General features: G+C 40.6%; 1 protein-coding gene across 2 annotated transcripts in view; it reads left to right on the top strand.

Moving 5' to 3' along the window:
* The first annotated feature begins 1,370 nt into the window (after window positions 1-1,370).
* The window catches only part of FRS2 (fibroblast growth factor receptor substrate 2), a 152,132-nt gene continuing 141,303 nt past the window's right edge, over window positions 1,371-12,199 (top strand). The window contains exon 1 of one of the 2 annotated variants that reach the window (XM_060412803.1): window positions 1,371-1,718. The gene's annotated coding sequence lies outside the window, so the exon portion shown is untranslated. The remainder of the gene's footprint in view (window positions 1,719-12,199) is intronic. The other variant, XM_060412802.1, reaches the window with a different exon arrangement.

Genomic DNA, 12,199 nt, shown 5'->3' with positions numbered 1-12,199 from the left:
GGGGTTAGAATTGTGAAGAGACTGTGGACTGGAAAAAGAAGAAGGAAAATGAGAAGTCGGGAAAACTTTGGATGAACAAAGCAAGGGTAGAATGACTGTGAACATCAGACTATTAAATTTTTACTTTTGAAACTACATTTGTAAACTTGGATAATAACTATGCATAAGTGGTATTTGGTTGCAATAAAAACTACAAAGTCAGTTACATATTTGTCTTGTGTGGTGAGATGAAGAGTCAGGCCAGGAGTCAGACAACATAATGTTGTGTCTGGTCTTTGACACTGACCATCTCTATGCTCTAGTCATCTCATCTGTCTGTGTCAGCTTCTACATCTGTAAAGTGGGCAGAATGCCAGTTATGCCTATTTCAGATGAACTTGCACAAATCGGATTTGAGTATACATGAAAACACTTTGTATGCTGTTAAATGCTATGAAGCATAAGATAAGTACAGACTTTTTCTGTGCTTTCTACCAGCTCACAAAGACGTTTCTTTCTCTTTGTCATTGTTCAATCACTCAGTCACATCCAACTCTTTGTAACCCCATGGACTGCAACATGCCAGACTTCCCTGTCCTTCACTATCTCTTGGAGTTTGCTCAAACTCATGTCCATTCAGTCGATGGTGCCATCCAACTATCTCGCCCTCTCTTGCCCCCTTCTTCTCCTGCCCTCAATCTTTCCCAGCATTTCAGGGTCTTTTCCAATGAGTCGGCTCTTCACATCAGGTGGCCAAAGTATTGGAGCTTCAGTTCAGCCTCAGTCCTTCCAATGAATATTCAGGACTGATTTCCATTACGATTGACTGGTTTGCTTTCCTTGCTGTCCAAGGGACTCTCGAGAGTCTTCTCCAGCACCACAGTTCGAAAGCATCACCCAACCATCCAGCAGGATGATTCCACTCCTCATGTTGGACTTGTCGCATCATTCCACCCACTACCTACAACTGATTGGATCAGGATTGAACACCGAATCCTAGATGGACCCATTAGATTCTCTCTTCTGAGAATTTAGAATTGGGACCAAGATTATCCAATTAGAAATGGTCATCTGAACAGAAATATCAACTCTGGAGTACTAGGTTGGCCATAGGCTGCCTGCTGAGAGTATGGAGAAGTAGAGAGTCTTTCTCTTGTCTAGAGAGAGAATAAGGCTGATAGGAAGGGAGAAACTGTGATGAGAAGGCACAGGTTAATACTTCTGATAGCTGCACAGCTCTGGGATCTTCCTGCTGAGGCCTGACTATTTTATTGCTTCTGTAAAACACTCCTGTGTCCTACAGATAAAATCCTTTTTTTTTTTTAACATATTATGGCTCAAGCATTTTTCTGTAATTTGCAACTAAAGAATCTTAGCTAAAGCAACACAGTGGATTTAATAGCTTCCCCCTCCAAAAAACATCATACCTACCCAGAACTTCAGAACGTGTCCTTATACGGAAATAGGATCTTTGAAGATATAATTAATTAAGATGAGGTTTTTGGGCTAGATAATAGTGGTGACTGGGGTTTTCATGAGAATACAATAGGACACAAGAAATATACACAGAGAAATCCATGTTGAAATGACGGCGGGCAGAGGCTAGAGTTACGCTGCCACAGGCCAAGGAATGCCTGAGATCACCAAAAGTTTGAAGAAACAGAAATTCTTCCTGAGATCCTTCAAAGGGAGTATAGTCCTGCTGATACCTTGATTTCAGACTTCTGGCCTCCAGAACGGTGAGAGAATAAATGTTTTTTCTAATTTATTTGTTTTTTAATTGAAGGATAATTGCTTTACAGAATTCTGTTGTTCTCTGTCAAACCTCGACATGAGGGAACTCAAACAGGGGTCTGTATCAACCTAGAGGGGTGGGATGGGGAGGGAGATGGGAGGGAAGTTCAAGAGGGAGGGGACATATGTATACCTATGGCTGATTCATGTCGAGAATAAATTCATGTTGGTTTAAAGCCACTCAGTTTATGCTGCTTTTTACAGCAGTCCCAGAAAACTGGTACAAGTATTATAGGATGGGATGTTCAAGCTCTGTTATAGAAAGGTCCAGGCTCTACACTAAGAAGAAACCCTTGAATCTCGTAAGTGCCTTTTAAGCCCACAGCCCCTTTCTGAGAAATAGGCCATTTGCAGTTTGTTCTGCATAAAGCTGTTCTATTTCTTGCCAGGTGAAACAAACCCTACTACTCCGGCTACACTTGGTTGGAGCCAAAGTCCCATGGGAATGGGCTAGCCAGAAGGAGGCCAAAAAGAGCTTGGTGTCACTGTGTATTGGACAGTGACAAATGGACTCAACCAGGAAACGTAAATACTAAATGAACAGTAGGCAACAATCCAATCCATGCTGAGCCTTTGTTTTATTTCTCCATGAGCCTATAGATCATCCCTGTCTGGGAAGCTCTGTGACCAGGAATGGCTGCCCCGGTGACAGGGGGCTCCTCATGCTGCTCTATGAGTCCCAGCTCTAAACCTCCATCATCAGAGACCATTCGGGCATGCTTCCTGTTTCAACCTGTCTTAGTCTGCTCAGGCTGCCATGACAAAAAGCTATAGACTATGATCTCAACATCAAAAATTTATCTCTCACAATTCTGGAGGCTGGGAAAGCCAAGATCAAGGTGTGGACCCATTAAATTCCTAATGAGGGCCCTCTTCCTGGCTTGCACATGACCACCTCCTTTGCTCTGTTCTCACAAAGACTTTCTTTGGTGGGTGCACACAGAAAGAGAGAGAGAGTTCTATCCTTCTTTTTTTCTTTTTAAAATTTTATTTATTTATCTTTGGCTGTGCTGGGTCTTCGTTGCTGCACAGGCTTTTTTCTAGTTGTGGTAAGTGAGGGCTACCCCCTAGTTGTGGTGCCCGGGATTCTCACTGAGGTGGCCTCTCTTGTTGCAGAGCAAAGGCTCTAGAGCAAGGCTTAGTCGCTGTGCACACCCTTAGCTGCTCTGTGGCATGTAGGATTCTCCCCTATCAGGGATCAAACCTGTGTCCCCTGCATTGGCAGGCAGATTCTTTACCACTGAGCCAGCAGGGAAGCCCCTCTATCCCTCTCATTATGCTGCTGTTTTTTAGTTACTAAGTCGTGTCTGACTCTTTGTGACCCCATGAACCCCATGTGACCCCACTAGGCTCCTCTGTCCATGGCATTTCTCAGACAAGAATACTGGAGTGGGTTGTCATTTCCTTCTCCAGGGGATCTTCCCTGGAGAATCTTCCCAACCCAGAGATGGAACGTTTCCTGCATTGGCAGGTGGATTCTTTACCACTGAGCCACCTGGGAAGCCCTCTTCTTATAAGACCACCAATTCTGTTAGATTAGGACCCCAACCTATGACCTCATTTAACCTTAATTATCTCCTAAAAGCCCTATCTCCAAGTATAATCACATGGGAGCCTAGGGCTTCAACATATGGATGGCAATAAAGACTAAGCCTACAGTACTCAAGAATGAATATGATGATCACGAAGATTTAATATTCATTTTGGGGGATGGGAGTGCAAATTAAAAATTTGTCCCCAATTTTGCCACTATTTCTCCTCCTTCACTCCTTGGTGATGTCACATAAAATCCCCAGTTCCCTGAGGTCTCCCTTTCAGAATGTCTGCTGGAGAGCATGTTTCATGGTATTGGCCCAGTCCTGCTAGAAGGCAAAAATGTGTTCTTGAAGTATACACACAGAGTCACTGATTTTTCTCCTTATTGTTTTGTTAGAGTCTTTTTACCAAACAGCTGGTTCATTCTTGACTCCAATGCAAAAGTTACACTGAAAGACAATCTAGGATTATTTCTGTCACCTTGCCAAGTCACAAAGTGCTTCTAAATTATAAATTATTATACATACATGTATATGTACATATACACATTTAAGAATATATATTTATATTATACATATATTTATAGATATATTTTATGTGTATTACACACACACATATATGTATGTCAATTATACTTCCTATGTATCTGATATTGTACTAAGTGATTTACATATTTCAACAGATTTTATCCTTACAACAATTTCAGGCTGTATTACTATTTTATAGTCCAGAAAATAAAAGCACAAAGAGGTTAAATAAGTTTCCTAGGCCCATACGGCTGCTACTAATGCTAGGACTTGACCCACACAGACTGGTTTCAGAGTTCATGCCCTTAACTACTATACTTTGCAGCCAAATTGATAAGCCATAGTCTCAGCTATAAGAAACTGCTAGTGTATTTATTGGGGCAAATGATGAGCAAGAGGCATAGGAAGATTGGAATCAAAACATTATTACAGAAAACATTATTTTGAATGAACCATCTCTCAGCCTACTATTTCTATATAGACTCTGATGGCCATATAGTAACTGCCAATCCCAGAAGTAAACACAACTTGCCTTGGAATAAGATGATATCAGTGAAGGGCTCTGTGTGTTAACTGTATCTGTTTCTGGACAGTGGGTCATAAACCATCTGGTATATGTGGAGAGAGGTATAAAGTCTTTCTCATCACAGTCTGTGTGTCCTGAGCAGAGTTGGTTGCTCTAAAGTCTTATCCTCAGGGCAGAAAGGAAAGAAGATTGTGCTCCTTCCCATAGCTCATACTAATCAAGTGCCCCTGTGTGCTCCAACAAGAGGTTCTTCTTACTTGGATGAATGGATGTGTAGAGAGGCAGGAGGCCAGGACTTATGGGCTCAAGAATGTGTAAGATTTATTGGAGCTGCTGGTTAGAACACTGCTGTTTTCGTGAACTGGACCAAAAATGCTCTCACACCAAGCTTTCACCAATAAAATAAATAGCCTCAGGTGTCTATCGACCTAAGAGGACCTGCTTGTAGTTGATATAATTGCCAAACCACTCTCTGGGAACTTGACAGATGAGTCCCTTAGCTTTCAATCCAGGATGAGAATTTGCACCAAAAAAACAAGACTAATGCTTTTTTGAAAGAAATAAAAATGCCCATTTTCTTAATCTTTCATTCATTCATTCAGCAAATATTTATTGAATAACTACTGTATGATAAGCACTGTTCTTGGAGATTGAAATACATCAGTGAGAAAAACATAGATTCATGCCTGCATGGGACTTGTACTCTAATGTGGGGAGATAGATGAATAGCAGTAGACTTATTCATTAATAAGTAAATATGGTGTAGATGAAGAAGCTTTTAGTGTTATAGAAAAAGAAAGAAGAGCAGAATAAGAAGGATTAAAAGTGTTGAGGGATGGTTGCAATTTTAAATAGAATGGTTAGGGTAGACCATCTTAAGAAGACAACATTTGAGCAGACTTGAAGGAGTTGAAAGGATTAGCCTTATGGACATCTGGGGAAAGAGCATAGCAGGCAAAGGGAACAGCAAAGCAGGAGTGTGCCTAGTATGTTTGAAGAATAGTAGGAAGCTAGGATGGTAGAGCAGTTGGCGAGGGGTGGTGTGGAGCAGAGGGGATGGACTGTTAAAGATGGAGAAAAGTAACAAGGACCTGATCATGTGAGATGTGTAGGCCACTTTTAAGATATTTTACACTGTAGGATTTTTACTCTGAATAAGATGGAACTCTATTAGAAGAGTTTTGAGCAAAGAAGTAACATGCTCTTATGTTATAATCAGATCACTTTGATTGCTATGTTGCAAGTTGATTGTAACAGTAGAAATTGGAAAACCAGATAGAATGCAATTCAGTTATCAAGAAGAAAGGATGCTGGCAGGGATCAGATTGTAACAGTGGAGGTGGTGAGAAATAGTAATATTTGGGGTAGAATTTAAGGGTAGAGACAGTTGGAATTGCTATGGATTAGATGTGGTATGTAAGAAAGAAAGAAAAAGACAAGTCAGATGACTGCAACCATTAAGATGGAGAAGACTGCGTATGGGGCAGGTTGTTGGATATATAATTGTGGAGGTCACAGGAAAAATGCTGGAGATAAATGGAAATAGATGTGGAGTTGCTGGTGCACAGACATTTTTAAAGTCAAAGGCTAGATTAGATCACAAAGGAAATTATATGTATAGAGAAGAGGTCCAAAGAGTAGGCCTTTAAGCTTAATACTCCAGCATTAAAGGATTGGGAGAAAAAGAGGGTTAAAAAATGGAGAGCAAGATGGAATAACCAAGAGGTAGGAGGGTAACCTAAATGCTAAATTCTGGAAATCAAGTGAAGAAAATATGTCATGGAGTTGTCATGACATGAAGTATGTATGTCATAGCTGACACCAACTGTGTCAAATGCTGTTGAAAAGTCAAGAAAGATGAGGACTGGGAATGATCATTGGATTTGCCAACATGGAGATCATTGGTGATTTTGCTAACAAACATTTTACTGGAGTGATGAGAAAAATCTAGATTGGAATATGTGTACAAATAAATGGGTGCATTTTATTATGTATAAATTATACCTCAATAAAGTTGATTTAAAAGCTCAAGAAGAGCCACTTCTTTCAGTGGCCAAGACTCTGAGTTCCCAATGCAGGGGGCCAGGGTTTGATCCCTGATCAGTGAAGCTAGATCCTACATGCCACAACTAAGAGTTCAGATGCCACAACTAAAAGATCTGATGTGCAGCAACTAAGACCTGGTGCAACCAAATAAATGAATAAATAATAAATATTTTAATTAAAAAGTAAAAGCTCAAGAAGATAGGAAGTGTAAAATAGGATAACCAAAACTTGGAATTACCATAAACATCCATCAAGATTAAAATGAGTAGATAAATTACAGCATAGTCATCCAAGGGAATATTATAGACTAAGAAGGGGTCTCTAAGCTACAGCCTGAGAGTCAAATCCAGCACAAGGGTTTTCTTTTTTTTTGTTTTAATCAAGTTTCACTGAGACAGAGACACAACCATTTATTTACATAATATCCATGGCTGCTTCAGTGGGCTACAGCAGCAGAGTTGAATAGTTGTGCTAAAGCCCCATATCCACAAAGCCTCAAATATTTACTGTCTTGTCCTTTACAGAAAATGTTTGCAAATCTCTGGTCTACAGTAGACAGAATGAGTGGACTATTGCTATTCATAATACCATGGACTAATTTTACAAATAGAATGTAGAGGAGAAAGAAGCCAGATACAAAGGAGTATGCACTGTATAACATCATTTGTATAAAGTTCAAGAATGGGAAAATTAATCTAGGATGCTAGAAGTAAGAATAGTGGTTACCTTGGGGTTGGTGACTTGGAAGGATCAGGAGGTGAGCTTCAAGGGTGCTGATGACTGTCTTCCTTTTTCAAAAATGTCTTTTGGCTGAGCCATCTGGCACATGGGATCTTAATTCCCCAAGCAAGGATCAAATCCGTGCCTCCTGCATTGGACCACCAGGGAAGTCCTTGGTGTTTATGATCTTCTAATTCTTCATCTGGTGCTGGTTACCAGGATTGTTCACTTGGTGAAGATTAACTGAGCGCTTAGGATTTTCTGCACACTTCTGAATGTCTAAGATAAAGTTTACTAAAAGTTAAAAATGGTAAGAGAGGAACTAGAGAGAGGGCTCATAGCAACTCCTTCATGAAGTTTTGCTGCAAAGGGGAGGAAAGTTGACAGGGGTAGTTCACAGAGGGAATAGGGTTAAATAAAGTGTTTTTGTTTTGTTTTTTTAAGCTGGGAGAAATAATAGCATGTTGATGGGAGGAGAAAATTGAGGACTTTAGAAGAGAAAGGGAAAAATGCTAGATTGATGTCCTTGACTAGATGAGAGGGGATGCAGTCTGGTATGTACAATTAAAGGCACTGGCTTTGAACAGGAACACAGGGAATTCATCTATGCTAACAGCATATTTTGGATAACTTAAGACACCTACGACCTGGTGGTAAAAAAGAATAAGTCTTGGTTACCAACGAATTCCTTTATGATTTTCCCAAAGCACTTCCCTATTAGCCACTTGGTAAACAATAATTTTACTAACAGTCAGTACTTCACAGGTCACATAGACGTCATTCAACACTCACTTTCTATTGAACACAGTCAATTTCCTGTCTTTCTGATGAGATAGCATGTCCTACCCAGGGTAGCTGAAGTGATAGCCTGGTTCCTGTGACTAGGAACCAGGAACATAAGCAAGGTCTCTGCATTCATTTCCTAGGGCTACCATGATAAAGTGGGCTTCTCCCATGGCTCAGCGGTAAAGAATCTGCCTGTAATGCAGGAGATGTGGGTTCAATCCCTGGGTCAGGAAGATACCCTGAAGGAAGGCACAACAACCCACTTCAGTATTCTTGCTTGGAGAACCCCATGGACAGAGGAGCCTGGCGGGCTATGGTCCTACAGTCGCAAAGACTTGGACACGAATAAAGTGATTGAGTATGCACACGACAATTGAGTACCACAAACAAATGCCTCAACAACAGAAATCTATTGTCTTACAGTTCTGGAAGCTAGAAGAAGGAGATCAAAATATTGGCAGGGAGAGAGAATGTCCCCTTCTGTCCCCTTCTTCTCTCCTAGCAGTTGGTGGCAATCAGTGGCTTTCCCTAATTTATAGGTACATCGCCCTGATCTCACATGGTTGTTTTCTCTGTGTACTTTGTCTGTTTTCTAAATTTCCCTTTTTTATAAAGACACCAGCTATATAGTGTTGGAAACCCACCCTACTTCAATATGACTTTCTTTTAACCAACCACATCTATAAAGACCTTATTTTTCAATAAGTTCGCATTTTGAGGTCCTGGAGTGTTAGGGCTTCAGGATATAAATTTAGGGTTGAGGGGGACACAATCCAACCCATGATAGTCTTGTAACATCACATTTAGTGTCAACCTTAATGACTGTAGGGTAGGCAGTTGCAGACCAGATAGGACTGAGATTCAGGGGGATTGAAAAGGCCTTCTTTGTGTGTCTCATGCCTGCCAATCCCATCATTCGAACCTGCTGTTTTTGAAATGACTCTGATGTGACTGTTTTGACCTGTTATAGAGGTAGAACCTTGAAAAATAAGAGATAATGACTAGGAAGGTGAAAGGTGAAGGGAACTGCAGAGGGAGGCGTTCTAAGGCAGTGACTATTTGTATTGAATAAATATTTGTCTTTTACAAAATAAAAGCTGCTTCCCTAGGCTTTACTTCTGAGATTCTTTTTTTTTTTAATATTTACTTGCTTACTTATTTATTTGGCTGCATCAATCTTAGCTGTGGCACTTGGAATCTTTGTTCCCTGACCAGGGATCAAACTCTTGTCCCTTGCATTGCAAGGCAGATTGTTAAACACTGGCCCGCCAGAGAAGTCCCACCCCTGAGGTTCTGATTCTGCAGGCCTAAAGCCCAGGAATCTGCATTTTTAGCCTGTTTTAACATGATTTGGATGCCAGAGTCTGACAAAGAGTTCCTTAAAGAGCCAGTGGTTCTTAAAGAGCCAGTGGGGAAATTGAAACAAGACACTGGGCCTTGCCAACTAGAGAGTGGACAGAACCATAGAACCCCTGAGGTCAGAGCTCCAAGTACCCGACAAGACCATCAAGATCACCTTCTCATTTTCCAGATGAGAAAATAGAGCCAAGAGATGATGAAATCAGGAAATCTTGAGCATTTAAGAACAAAGAGAGACACCAAAATAGGACTTAACTATAAAAAGCGGATTACAATGGATAAAATGAAAACAGAGACAAGAAATGTGAGGAGCTGTCCCTTAAGCCGGTGTCTAGACTAGATAATGTCTCCTTTCTCTTTGTCAGATTGTAGAAGGTGTCAGGCTTTAGAGTGGGCCACTGCCATTCTTTTGAGGTAGGCCTGGGCTCCTAAAGAAGGTTATTTACCCACTGGATAAAGAATAAGTCTGTTTGAATATTTATTTGTTGTAGTTCATTGCTTCTCACGGCACTGCCTCATCCTTAGTAGGCAAAGACAGAATAAGAACCCAAGAAAAATACTTGGAGTGTGGGACTAATCAATAATTTTCAATTAACTGTGATTAGATTTTGACAGATAGACTTCCGAGTATAATAATTCTAAATTCCAAATTCTCAGTATAATAATCTATACCTGAAGAGCTTCTTTACTGGTCTTTCAGCTTCTTGACTTCTTAATATTCACAGTCACTCTGTAGTATGTGTTACCCTCACTGGGCACATATTTTAAAGATGAAAATCTGATCATACCCTTTCATTGTTAATAATCTTTCAGTGATTCCTTGCTTTTCACCAATTGACTCATTAATCCTTCCTTGAGGAACTGTGTCATAAGCTGTGTTATAGAAAAAAAGAGGGGCAATTTGGACAAGGATGTACATAACAGCTTTACTCATGATATTAAAAAACTAGAAACAAACCAAAACCCAACAATGAATGGCAGGGCTAAGCAAATCCTGCTCTATCAACACATTAGAATACTCTGTACCTCCTGCAAATGACAAGAATCTGGTCTGTACTGAGAGCAGGAGGTGTATCTAAAGGTGGAAAATGTGAAATAAACTTATACACCTTGCTTTTGTCTCTGTAAAAATATACATGTTCATACTGACAAAGACTAGACAGTAATAAAATGTTTGGTATTGTATGTGAATCAGATTTTCTGTTTAAGTATGACATAAAATTTTTAATGGGAGAAATAATGCCCTTGGAATTTTCTGCTGGGAGCACTCACATAGGATTTTTATCCTATGAAGAAAAAACTAGATGTGGAACTTAAAAACCCAAGACCTCAGTACAGGGAGTTCCTTGGTGGTCCAGTGGTTAGTACTCCACACTGCTGAGGATGTAGGTTCAGTCATTGGTTGGGAACTAGGATCCCTCAAGCCATGTGACATGGCTGAAAAAAATAGATAAAAAATTTTTTAAATAAATTAAAAGGAGACAAGAGGGATTAAATGGTTTTAGAAAACAGAGCCCTCTGTACAACAGGTTGGGCTAAGGACACGGTGAGAGTTTTATGTTGGGATGTCAGTGGTTGAGTCAATTCAAGTCAGAATGGGGTCAGGACAGACAGCCCACAGCCCATGGCTGTACTGAGTGTGCTCCCAGAGGCACATGCACACTTGGTCCGTGGTCACGTCAGGGACTGCTGCCACAGCAGCTCAACGCCGCTGGGAAGTTACAGAGCAGCAAAAGAACTGCCCGCTTAACCAAGAGAAAAACTGGTCAGACTTGATCAAGCAGAACATTAGTCTGTGATGTCAAACCGACCTTAAGCACAGTTTCCAAGAGGCTCCATGAACAACAGCTCACCGAGTTCTCTTCTCTTTATTGGTATGTATCGCATAAAAGCATGGCATTGAAAGCCCACTATTAATGCACACAAATTGCTGAAGCACCCCAACTTCAGTATCTATTCAAATGTGTTCCTTAGGTCTCTTCCTAGTTCTCGTCCAGGGTTCTTCCCCTGACCCTAAATCTTACAGTATTTACTGTATCTTTCATGAAACAATATGATCGCTAATTGAATCCTAATGGATTGATGGTCAGAGATGTTGCTCTTCTAGATTCTCTGGGTTTTCTATCCTTGGGAATCTGGATCTTCAGTCTTGGCTTTATCCTAGGTTGGCTGGGACCTAAGAAAAACTGGCTCATGCATCCCAAATTCAAGTGAGTCTGGTTTGTATCAGAAAATCAATTTAATCATTTACAATGAGAAATGATTGGTAGCAGCCAAGTGGGGTGATATTTATGTTGGTCAGTTTGCAAGTTATCTTCCCATGAAGGAAACAAAGACCAGAAGTCTGTTGTTGTGAGAGCATCAGTTTTTGGTACAAGGAAGGGGCTCTCAGATTTATTTATAAATTGATCTGCTTAGAGTTCCCTGATTCCCTTTATCAATGTCTACTCCTCTAAAGGTCTAGCTCACATTTACCTATTCTGTGAAACCTCTTCTACCCCTGGGTCCTTGGGAAAAATGAGTCGCTCACCCAACCAGGTAACCATAACTTTATATCTATTATAGCACCAATCACTTGCATTCTACTAGTTCTTGATGTACCTGTCTCCCTTGCTGTTTCAATAGTTGAGACAGTGACAGAGTCCCTGTCCACTTCTGTTTTCTCAGCGCCTTCAGTTTAGTCAGTTCAGTTCAGCCTCAATGCCTAGCACATAATCAGTCAGTGTAGAGCTGCTTAATAAATGAAGGAGTGAGTGAACAAATGAAGTTTTCTCCATTTACCCCAGTGACCTTCTAAGTCGTATTACATGGGTCTAGATAGATATTAAGAACAATCTGGTGACTTCCCTGGTGGTCCAGTAGTTAAGACTTCGCCATCCAATGCAGAGGGTGCTAGACTGATCCCTGGTTGGGGAGCTAAGATCCC

Source organism: Ovis aries, chromosome 3, assembly GCF_016772045.2.
Source record: "Ovis aries strain OAR_USU_Benz2616 breed Rambouillet chromosome 3, ARS-UI_Ramb_v3.0, whole genome shotgun sequence".
In the NCBI taxonomy this organism is placed as follows: Eukaryota; Metazoa; Chordata; class Mammalia; order Artiodactyla; family Bovidae; genus Ovis; species Ovis aries.
This window is presented reverse-complemented; position numbering and strand designations above follow the sequence as displayed.